The following is an 11,822-nucleotide window of genomic DNA, read 5'->3' as shown; positions in this document are numbered from 1 at the left end:
AACCAAAAACCCTTCCTCCCTGCAGCCATGTCTTCCTCTTCCTCCTCCGCTTCAGGCCTCTCTCTCCAACCATCGCCGAAGAACAAGGAAGAAGACGATCCCCACTCCGGGGCGAACCCCATCTCCTCTGACAAGGAGAAGAAAGGAGGAGAAGCGGAGAGGACCAAGGCCTCCCCCTCTGCCAGGCTTCCGCCGAAGAAGCGCTCCCGCATGTGGGCGGACAGCGAGGACGACGATGGCGACGAGGAAGAAGAAGATGAGGAGGAGGAAGATGATTCCTCTTCCTCCGCTGGGTATCCTCCAACGAAGCGCTTCCGCAGCTGGGCGGATAGCGAGGATGATGATGATGACGAGGAGGAGGAGGAAGCTCCAGCCGACGGCTGGGGCAGCAGCGGCGAGGAGCTTCCCGGGAGCAGCGCCGACGACCTCGACGACGGCGATGATGAGGACAGCGACGACTAGTAGAGTAGAACTAGCAGTAGCAGTGCACTAGGCACTAGATCCCTCTTTTGAGAGCCATCGGCTCTTCTTGTAAAGCCGCTCCTTTGAATTAATGAGAATTGTTCTTCCAATTTCTCCTTTCATTAATCCAATTTCCATCCTCCCGCTTGCCACACCAAGACCGATAGTAACGAATCGGGCTATTATTGTTTTTCTCGACCGTGGCGTTTTGCAGTCCCGCAGCCGATGACTGTTCATCGGCTAATTTGAGAAACCAGTCTCTTCCTTTTCTTGCAGCACCAGCACGGTCCAAACCTCGTACCAGACGACGGCTTTTCCCTCCCAGTTCCTCCCTGAGAAGATCATGATGCAGCGATAGCCGAGGTAACTCCAATCGGCTCTCAAAAATAGGGCACCTACCAGGCCTGTTGCCCCCCGAGTCTCAGCCAAGGCAAAACAGAGACGAGGATACGCAAATTAGCTGTATGGACCTGGGCTTGATCATGTCCGAGGGAGCTTCTTATGCAGAACCAGCCGATTCGAACATAAATCGGCTTCCCGGAGCGAGAGAGCCTTCAAGGTGAGCTGCCCCCGAGCTTCTTCGAGTTCTTCCTGCACCTTGCCGGCTAGATCGGCTCCTTTCCTTTGGTGGATCTAATGCAATCCATCCTTGACCTGATCCGCACGTCCGGGCTGCTCTTGGCATTGTTCTTGAAGAGAGGATCCGAGCCCTTAAACTACTCCATTGAGGAGTTCTTCCATTAAAATCTCCCTTCGTGCTCCATCGACCCTCTGATCGTAACAGTTATTCCTAACAGTTATTCCTCTTGAGTCGATGGCCATGCATCGGCTTTTATATCCTTAAGTCGATGTCTGCTGCATCGGCTGTGCTCAAAATTTTTCGAATTTTCCGAATTTTTTACGGCCGACTTGTGCATCGGCCCCCATACTTTAATACTCATTACCAAAGAATGAGGCACTTCACTGCATATCCTCGTGTTTTATCTACCTGGGTGCCCCCCGGAGCCGATTCTGTCAAGAGAATTGATGGTATCGGCTCTGTTGGATAACATGTCGAACCCAGGCAGAATGGTTGGTGAGGATAATTTTGGCCGATTGCTGGAATCGGCCTCCACGTTTGCTTGCTCGGTGAAGGTTTTGTAATGTCCCTTCATAATTTTTTTTGGGGCCGATCACAAGGATCAGCCTCGCCACGTTTGCTCATTGACGTGCTCTTGCTACTCGTTCAGGCCGGTAGATAAAACCAGCCCAATCTCTGACTTTATCATGTTGGTGCGCTTGCTGTCGCCCACCTTGAGTGCATCGTGTAATCGTGGAGCGCTAAGCTTTGTCGGAAGAACGAGTACCATGTTTGTGCCAGCCGATGTATCATCATCGGCTTTCCTCTGCTTGGGGCGCCACTCTTTTCTTTGTGGACGACCCTCTTCATCCAGGGTTCGTTGAACCTTCGCAGCCAGATCAGGCCTTGCCTTCCTCAATGTATGCAAGTATAACCTCTCGGCTTCTTCCAGGCCGCGCAATCGTTGAACCCTGCGTTTCTGGGAATGGCTGAGTCCATCAGAGCACCACCTTGGCCGGTGATACCTGTCTTCTTCTTCTCCCTCGTCTTCTGAATCTTCGAGATCTGTCAACCGAGGGGACTCAGCTCGTTTGCTCTGTGGCGGGAGAGGTCCCAAGCGCTCAAATACGGACACGTTGGCTGCCTCCTTCTTCTTCCGGTTGCATTCTGGGCAATTGCCGATTGTTGGCAATCGGCTCATTCCCGAATCCCAGCAGTGCTCGAAGAAGGGACAATCCCAGTGCTCTGTCCTCGTCGTCTTGCTCCCTTGCCTTTTCCTTGGCACAACGCTCGTGCTCCTCCTCATCGCGATTATGCCGACGATGTCTTCTGGCTTCTCTAGCCAGACGATCTCTTTCATCATCATTGCCGGACCGTCGGTGTTGGTCATACTGACTCACATACTTGTTGAGGAGGTGATCAGAGAGAGGTCGCTGATATCTTATGTTCTTCACTTCTCCCTCTGTTACGTAGCGCTTACCATCTTGGCGGAGCCGATCGCGTGGAGCGGCTTCTTCTGTATCCTCGTTATGAGAGCAGCTGCCCTCATCTCCATCCTTGCCAGCGTGGTGTCCAAGATCTACCATATTGATTTGGCACGAGAAATCCGGCTGGCACCCCCATGGTAAGTATACTCCACCATGTTTACGGCGGGGAAGGGGTGTGTGTCGACCTTCATGGCGTATTGGTTGAAAATCAACCGTCCGTTTTCTATCGCCATTTGGATCTGCTGCCGCCACACCCTGCAGTCGTTGGTGGTGTGGGAGAACGTGTTATGCCATTTGCAGTATGGCTTTCCGTTCAGCTCTTGCACCGTGGGGAACTTGTGGCCTTCGGGTACCTTTATATGCTTCTCCGTGAGCAAGAGATCAAAAATCTGCTCCGTCTTGGTCACGTCGAAGTCGAACCCTTTTGGAGGGCCTTGTGGCTTCACCCATTTGCAGGTCACGGGGCCCGTCGCTCGAGTCCATCCAGCCACTGCTATCTCCCGATCTCCCGCAGCACCTTCATCCTCGTCCGCCCTCAACCGGGGTCACCGCACGCTTGAATTTATCCCGGTAAACATCCGGGTGGCGCTGTTCATATGCCGACAGCTTCGCACCATGTGCGCCAACGAAGGGTAGTCCGCTTGGGAGGCCACGTCCTTGATTGATGATGAGAGACCCACCACCGCCAACTCGATCGCTTCTTTTTCACTTATATGAGCCGAAAAGCATCGGTTCCTAATGGTCCCGAAGCGCTGGACGTATTCCGCCACTGTCTCCCCGCGCTTCGTCGTACTTGCGCTAGATCGGCAATGCCAACATCGGAAGCCTCCGAGTGATACCGCTCATGGAACCGCTCTTCCAACCGCTTCCAAGTCCGGATGGAGTTCGGTGGTAGCGATGTGTACCACCCGAAAGCCGATCCTGTGAGGGACCGTGCGAAGAACCTCACGCGCAACTCGTCCGACGCCGAGATCGTGCCCAGCTGTGCCAAATACCGGCTCACATGCTCGATGGAGCTGGAACCATCTGATCCACTAAACTTCGTGAAGTCCGGGAGCCGATATTTGGGTGGTAGCGGGATCAGTTCGTAGCCGTTGGGGTACGGCTTGGTGTAGCCGAACGTCTTCCTTTTCGGCATCATGCCGAACTGATCTTTCAGAATTGCACAAATCTGATCCGCCGTGATGGCTGAAGGTGTCGAACCACGAAGATTCGCCGGGGTGGCATACTTAACCAGCCATGCTTGCTTTTCCGGTTCTAAGCCAACCGCAGGAGCTGGGCTTTGGAGGTTTGTCGGGGTGGCGTACTTAGCCAGCCACGATTGCTTCTCGGGATCGGCTCTCGACGTTCCTCCCGCCGTTCCGGAGGCCCCCGATATTGCAGCCTGGTTCGAGAGTGCCCAGGCGTTGCGGTCCGTGCACGTATGCGCACGCGTATCCGTGCGGGATCTCCTTGGGTGCCTCGGGTAGGAATTGGTAGTCACTAGGATCACCACCAATCTTGTAGACGACGTATGCCGATGCGTTCGGCAGTTCCGGTGCTGCCCATGCGAACGGCCGGGGCCGGAGCGGCATCTCTCCCTTGAAAGTCCCCAGAGCTGGTCCCGACGGAGAATACCGGTGGCTCATGATTTCCTTGACGACGCGCAGAGCGACACGCTCCAAGGTGTTCACCAGGCTCTCAGAGTGGCGGTGCAGCGAATGAGCCACCATGTAGTTGATCTCCTGCCGCAGCGACCTGGTGCGTTCTTCTGACGGGGCGGACAGGTCCACTCCATCGAGCGCGCCTTCAGGTGTGAAACCCTTCCACCTGACGCCATGGGAGCGGGTTCGGTGGAAGGAGCCGATGAGTTCGGCTTCGAGGGTTGCCTTGATCTCGTCATGTTTCTTCTTGAGCTCATCAGGCAGATCCTCGTACGTGACCGGAGTGTCTTCCGCCATCTCGGATGTAGATGGCGATGTGGTGGATGTCGAAGGTGGTCCCACCGGGCGTGCCAGAATGTGTTGACGTCAGAAACCCCCTGGCGGGCAGAGATGGTCAACACGGTAGAGCCGGGAACAACTAGGGCTGCGGCTGGCCCCAGTCCCTCGGAGCGACGGCCCGCAAAGCCTCCTCGGTCGCACGCGCCGATGCCAACCGCAAGGGCGTGCCACCTGACCTATACCTGGTCGGAAGGTGTGGATGATGCCTCGCTTAGTTTCCTGCAGGGCACACACGTAAACGTTAAATACGAGCCTCGATCGGCTCTCGGGTTATCTCGTGAATCGGCTCAAAGAGCCGATCCACCCATGATCCGGACGAGGTGTCCGAATATATGGTGGTCCTGCTTGATCAAGATAAAGCTGATTAGATCTACGACGATTTAGGGTTTTCACCGCATAATCGGATCATCCTACTCACGATTGGGCCTCGCGCTCGCGCACGGTGACCGTAAGCCGATCCTAGACAGGGCCTAAAAACCAACACGAGGTTGATCCCCGGAACATCCTTTCTAGGGCTAGCAAACGCCACCCTACACGCCGCTGGATCCTCCAACCCTTTGTAAGGCCTAACTATTGCGGATGTTAAACTAATCCTTGATGAAACAAGGAGCAACCGTAACGGACCAGATCTACTAAACTATGATCAAGCGGGGTGCCGCCCCTACACCTAACATAGGTGTAAGGGCGGCTAGACATGCAAGGGTTGCACTACGAAAGCATGTAACATGAGGGACAATGCTAACCCTAACATATCTAAGATAACTACGTTGCTCGCCATCAAAAAGGCTTCAGTACGAGCAACGCATGGACAACGTGGGCAGGCTTGTGCTGCCTAGATCGCAAGATGCGATCTAGGCAGCATGGTGCTTACCGGTAGAAACCCTCGAGACGAAGGAGTTGGCGATGCGCCGAGATTTGTTTGTGGTTGAACGTTGGTTGTTGTTTATTCCATAAACCCTAGATACATATTTATAGTCCAGCGGACTTTCTAACGTGGGAATAATCCCACCGTGCACGAGACAAACTCTAACTTTTAATCTAGATACAATCTACTATAATTAAAGATACACGGGCAATCTAGCCCAAATTCTCCGTGCAAGGCCGCTTCAGAGATCTTCCACGTGTAATCTTCCAAGCCCATCCTGATCGCGGCCCACCTCCTGATTTGGTCAAAATCTGGTGATAACAGAATGACATGGTGAACTTTACAAAAACTGATGGTTGGGTTCGGATGCGATACCATTCCAATTTTGCAAGTACCCCCACAATACCTGATATGGGTAGGGCTTAACTAGAAGTTTATGTATCTTAGTATGGGTTCCCTCTAAACAAGCGTCATCGGGGTTATGCCAAGGGCTGCCTCCAAAGAAATATGAAATGATGTGAAATGACGTGAAATGAGGTGAATGTCCGGCCCAAGCCTCGTGCGGTTCCCGTGCCGACTGTCTGTCTTCACTCGGGAGGCCAAGCTCATGGGGAGAGGTGCCTATACTAGGGTATGTAGGTGAAAGGTTATGGTTGGTAGTCCGCACACGGAGTGTGATAAATCAGGGCCGATTAACCACGACGGATTATTGCAAATGTTGTGGCACAAGTGTACGACCTCTGCAGAGTGTAGAACTATTCGAATAGCCGCGTCCACGGTTATGGACGGTTGGAAAGGCCATACTTGTTCCGTCATCGGAACTTTTCAAAAATGTGACATGTGAAGGGTGACTTGTGATTTGAACTTGAAATGGTGACTTTGACTTGAAATACAATTGAGTTGTGGGAATGACACTAATGTTCCCACTTGAGTTAGTTAGCACATGAAGAGTTGTTTACTAAAATGTTTGTGAACTAAAATTGGCTTTATGCAAAAGAAACTAGAGCTTAGCATCCCCCTTACTAGAAATGTTAGTACTTACATTAGTATTAGTTTGCGAGTACTTTGAAGTACTCACGGCTTTGTCCCTGGCTATTCAAATGGCCGGACTATGAAGAGGAACAGACAGTATGAAGAGGATGGACATCGGGACGTCTACGACAACTAGGACTACTCCCGACGTCAAGCGTTGGCCTCGTGGACTAGAGAGTCCCTTATCTTTACGCTTCCGCTATGTATTTGTGATGTGTGTTGAAACAATAGTTCAACTATTATTGTAATATTGGATCGGGTGATCTATTTGTAAGACGATTATGATATGTAATGAATGATGACTTATGATATTCAACCGTTATGTCTCGCAACAACAATATTCCCGGGATTGCGATGTATGGCATAACGAGCATCTGGACTTAAAAATCCGGGTGTTGACAAGTTGGTATCAGAGCCATTGTTTGACCTTAGGAGACCCTAGTTAGAATGGACGTCTGAAAAACTTAGTTTCAAAAACCAATGAAGTGAATATTTGTGCAACTTGTTCTTACTCTTATCCTTGAGATCTTTTTCAAAAAAGAGAAATCTATACTCTACTTTCTTTGCAAGCCTACATAAATTTTGCACACTTGACTACTTCTTTAACTTACTTATCCTAATTGCTCACGAGATGGAGTACCCATGGGAGTTCTATCAGCTTGGTCCCGGAGGCGACCTAAAGTTCGAAAAGGATTTGAAGCAACTAGTGGAATATCTAGGACACCCGTATCCCGAGTTCTTCGGAATACCCCTCAACAACCACTCCGGAGAACCCCCTCGGTGGGAAGTTTCTACTGATCTACGAAGAAATCTTGGAGCCCCGGTATGGGAAACCATCTGGTTTTCTGTAACGGGAAGCACCTGGAAGGAAGGACTAGTCAGTGCTATGCAAGAAGCCATTGCCCGTCTGTGCGGACAAAATGAGAACAAGATCCGGAACACTCGCTTCATCTACTACCCAAGACATGACTCCATGGGAAGACCGATGACCATGCCATCACGTACGGAGATGAACCCCTATGCAGCACATCGGGACTTCGGGCTGTACAAAACCCGCAGGGATTTGGACAACGCCCTCGCCTCTCGCCAAGCACAGCACCCGTGAAGACGAAGAATCCACCCGGAATAGTAGTATCACCCAGCACTTAAGTAGGTGTGAGTTGTATCAGGATCCCCTTGTATCGTAGAGCGAATGAATGGTTCTTCAAACCAACGGTGTGTTAGCTTTGTAATATGTGATGTTTGGTATGAATGAAAAAGTGTTGTTGGTTTTACCCCCGCAACACTACGCAAGTTTTCAAAATTATGAACTTTATAAACTTTAACAAAACAAACCATAGAAATTTCCCTCTTATCTTATCATCTACCTCAATGATCAGATGGCCCCACCAACCCGCAGCGCCACCCAAGACGCAATGATGCGGATGCTAGAGATGATGATGGCCGACCGAGAAGCCGAGAGAGCTGAACGCCAAGCCAACATTGCTGCACCTGCAGCTGATTGCTCAGAACAACAATGGCCATGGAAACCACGACCACCCCGGGTCAAAGCCGAAGAACTTTCAAAACACCAACCCACCTATTTTCAGCAAGACCGAAGAGCCCCTCGATGCGGATGACTGGCTCCAGACAATGGAGAACAACCTCGAAGTTGCGCAAGTTGAAGCCACAGAGAAAGTACTGTTCGCCACCCACTACCTGTCAGGACCTGCCAGAGCCTGGTGGACAAGTGCCCGTGCAATGAATGCTGGACAGATGATGACCTGGGAGGACTTCAAGCTAAAGTTTAGCAAGTATCACGTGCCCCAAGGACTGATCAAGATGATGAGAGACGAGTTCCGCGAACTCAAGCAAGGCAGAATGTCTGTGGTGGAATACCGCGACAGGTTTCTCACTCTGTCAAGGTACGCCCCGGATGAGACCGACACCAACGAGAAAAGGAAGGAGAGATTTCTGAACGGATCCGCACGACGAAATGCAAGCTGTGTTAGTGAACATTCCGTTCGCCGACTTAGAAGCCCTAGTGGACTCAGCCATACGGATGGAAGGAAAGCTGCATCGGGCCAATGAGAACCGCAAGCGCAGGATGATGAACCGAGTGGACCCCACCATACCCGAAGTACCGCAACAACTCCTCTGGAGGATTCACCCCAAGACACAACAAGCCCCCTGCTCAGAGTTATCGCCCCAACTACACCAGCAACAACGGAGGACCCCCGAAGCCCGGAGGTAACAACAACAACAGCCACCACAACAACAACAACCCCAACCGCAACCATGGTAACAACAACAACACCAACACTGGCCCGAGGACTGGAAGCAATGCCATCCCCGTCACCCCGAAAGACAAGTCAACTGTAAACTGCTATGAATGTGGAGTTGTGGGCCACTACTCCAATGAGTGCCCCAAGAAGCTCGCCAAGATTGCCGGCAACACCGTTGCACCTGCTCATAACCAACGCCGCTTTGCCGCAAGAAAGAACCAGAACAACAACGGCCGCTACTACAACATGACTGCCACTGAAGCCCAAGAAACACCTCAGGCCATGCCAAGTATGTCTTCCTGTTAAATCATATCGCCCCATTCTCTCTTAGGAACCTAACTTTTCTTAAAATCTCGGGACGAGATTTGTTTAAGGGGAAGGGTTTGTAACACCCCAAATTTCAAAACAAAGAGAAAATGAATTTCCTTTTTCAAAAATGAGAACCAACAAAAACTTTTCTTATTTAGAGTGCTATGCATAGTGCTCATACCTAATACTTGTGTTTTGCCATGATGAGTGTTATTATGCTTATGTGATAAACCCTAAAACCCTAAAGTAATCAAGTGAAGATCACAAACCCAATAAAATAAAAGAGAAAGAAATCAAATAAGAAAAACCCTAAACCTTGATCTTCTCAAATACAAATGGATCTATTTTGAGAAACCAAAATAAATAAAAAGACATATATAGGCATATAGCCCTAATAGGTAAATCTTGAACCCTACCTTTATTATTTTTGCTAAATGGTGGTGAACCATTGTGAACCCCACTAAACCCTAGACCTCATCTCTCTTGTCACAAATCTTTGAAAAACCAAAATAAGAAGAGGTGATCTTAAATAAGAAAAAGGGGCATATGCAAGCCCATGGCTACTTTGTGTAAAAACTAAAACTTTGTTTGCTTACCTTGTGTAGATGATTGGAAATACCTCCACCCACTCAACCAGGTACTTACCAACCAATTTAAGTGAGAATCAAAATAAAATCCATCTTATGCATAGAGGCATATGTGGCACTTAGCCAAACTATCAAATCTTGACCTAGCCACCTCCATTGTCCTAAAATGGTTTGAACCTTTCACCCAACTAATTCTAACCCCAAATAAACCTCACTCTTGTCAAAGTGAAGCAAAGAAAAATAAAAGAATAAAAGTTAGAAATTCACAAAACCCTCACATATGGTTTATGCCATTTTTCTAAATCTTTGACCTAGACCATTTTTAAATCACCTCAATAGTAGTTGTTAACTTAGTTACAACTATGTGTTAAATCATATGAGAGGTATTCCTCTCATTTAAATCTTGTTCTCAAGTAATTCAACATGAGGTAGTGACCATGGTCTATATAATCTCATATTGAGTTATTTGGTGACATTAAATCACTACCATGTTAGTATTAAATTGCATGAGGTATGGAACCTCATTTAAATCATTTTCTCAGATGACAACCTAGGTCATATATTATTCATAAGAGAAATTAAATCTTAATAAGATAATGAAAGGAAATTATTTCTCTAAGTAATTAAAAGTAACACCTTAATTAGCAGGAGAGGAACTTATTTTCCTTAAATAAGAAAAACACATCTACCCACTCCATAGTAATGTGTGATGCTAGTTTAATTTGTGTAAATTGTATGAAGTGTTTCACTTCATTTAAATCTTTCCCTAAGTACTTTCACATGAAGTTTGAACCCCTGGTCAAATGCTCTCATATGAAATATTTGGAGATTTTAAATCATTGGTAGAATTGTCAAATAGTATGAGGTATCTCTACTTCATTTAAATCATTTTCTCAAATGATGATGATGAATGGTTGACTTAGGTCAACATAAATTCATGTGTGATGGTTTGAGAAATTAAATCTTAAAGAAGATTCAATAAGAGGAAATTATTCCTCAAGAACTATATGGAAACTATCATTTACATATAAAATGAGAGGAAATTATTTTTCCTCAAAGCAAGACCACCAATGCACCAAATTGTATTAATTGTGTGAATAGAATAGTTTGTGTGAATATATGTGATGTTTGGAATAGCCAATGAATTGTTTGGTGATTGTATCCTCGTATTCGTATTTTAGACGCTAGTACCGAGGAGTATCAAGAGGAGGAGGAAGTCTACTTTCAAGGAGAAGAAGACCACTTTGACCACCTCAACCACCAAGGCAAGCTATACTCTTGCAAGCTAACACCTATGCAAGCTAATATTCTTGCAAGTTACCCAAGTGCAAAGCTACGATAGAGCAAGGCACCACTACATCATACTTTATGTTTAATGATCCCATCCCAAGCTTTTACTTTACAAGCTTTATTGATTTTGATTTATCAAAGTTACTTTTTGATTCATGATTCACTTGGTCTAGATATAGAGTAGAACAAGAGCACCAAACTTAGCCTAGAAAGCTATAAGCTAGTTAGCACCCCTCATGACTAGTTGCTAGTGCTAACAAATAAAAGTGACTACTCTAGATGGGAACTTGTGAAATGAAATGACTTTGAAAACCTTGGAATGATGAGTCATTCTATTGAAAGATTTTGAAGGTGATTATGACTTGTGAATGACATGGTGAACTTTACAAAAACTGATGGTTGGGTTCGGATGCCATACCATTCCAATTTTGCAAGTACCCCCACAATACCTGATATGGGTAGGGCTTAACTAGAAGTTTATGTATCTTAGTATGGGTTCCCTCTAAACAAGCGTCATCGGGGTTATGCCAAGGGCTGCCTCCAAAGAAATATGAAATGATGTGAAATGACGTGAAATGAGGTGAATGTCCGGCCCAAGCCACTGTGCGGTTCCCATGCTGATCGTCTGTCTTCACCGGGAGGCCAAGCTCATGGGGAGAGGTGCCTATACTAGGGTATGTAGGTGAAAGGTTATGGTTGGTAGTCCGCACACGGAGTGTGATAAATCAGGGCCAGTTAACCCTGACGGATTATTGCAAATGTTGTGGCACAAGTGTACGACCTCTGCGAGTGTAGAACTATTCGAATAGCCGCGTCCACGGTTATGGACGATTGGAAAGGCCATACTGTTCCGTCATCAGAACTTTTCAAAAATGTGACATGTGAAGGGTGACTTGTGATTTGAACTTGAAATGGTGACTTTGACTTGAAATACAATTGAGTTGTGGGAATGACACTAATGTTCCCACTTGAGTTAGTTAGCACA

Source organism: Lolium rigidum, chromosome 7 (assembly GCF_022539505.1).
Source record: "Lolium rigidum isolate FL_2022 chromosome 7, APGP_CSIRO_Lrig_0.1, whole genome shotgun sequence".
Taxonomy (NCBI): Eukaryota; Viridiplantae; Streptophyta; class Magnoliopsida; order Poales; family Poaceae; genus Lolium; species Lolium rigidum.
Note: the sequence above shows the minus strand (reverse complement) of the source record.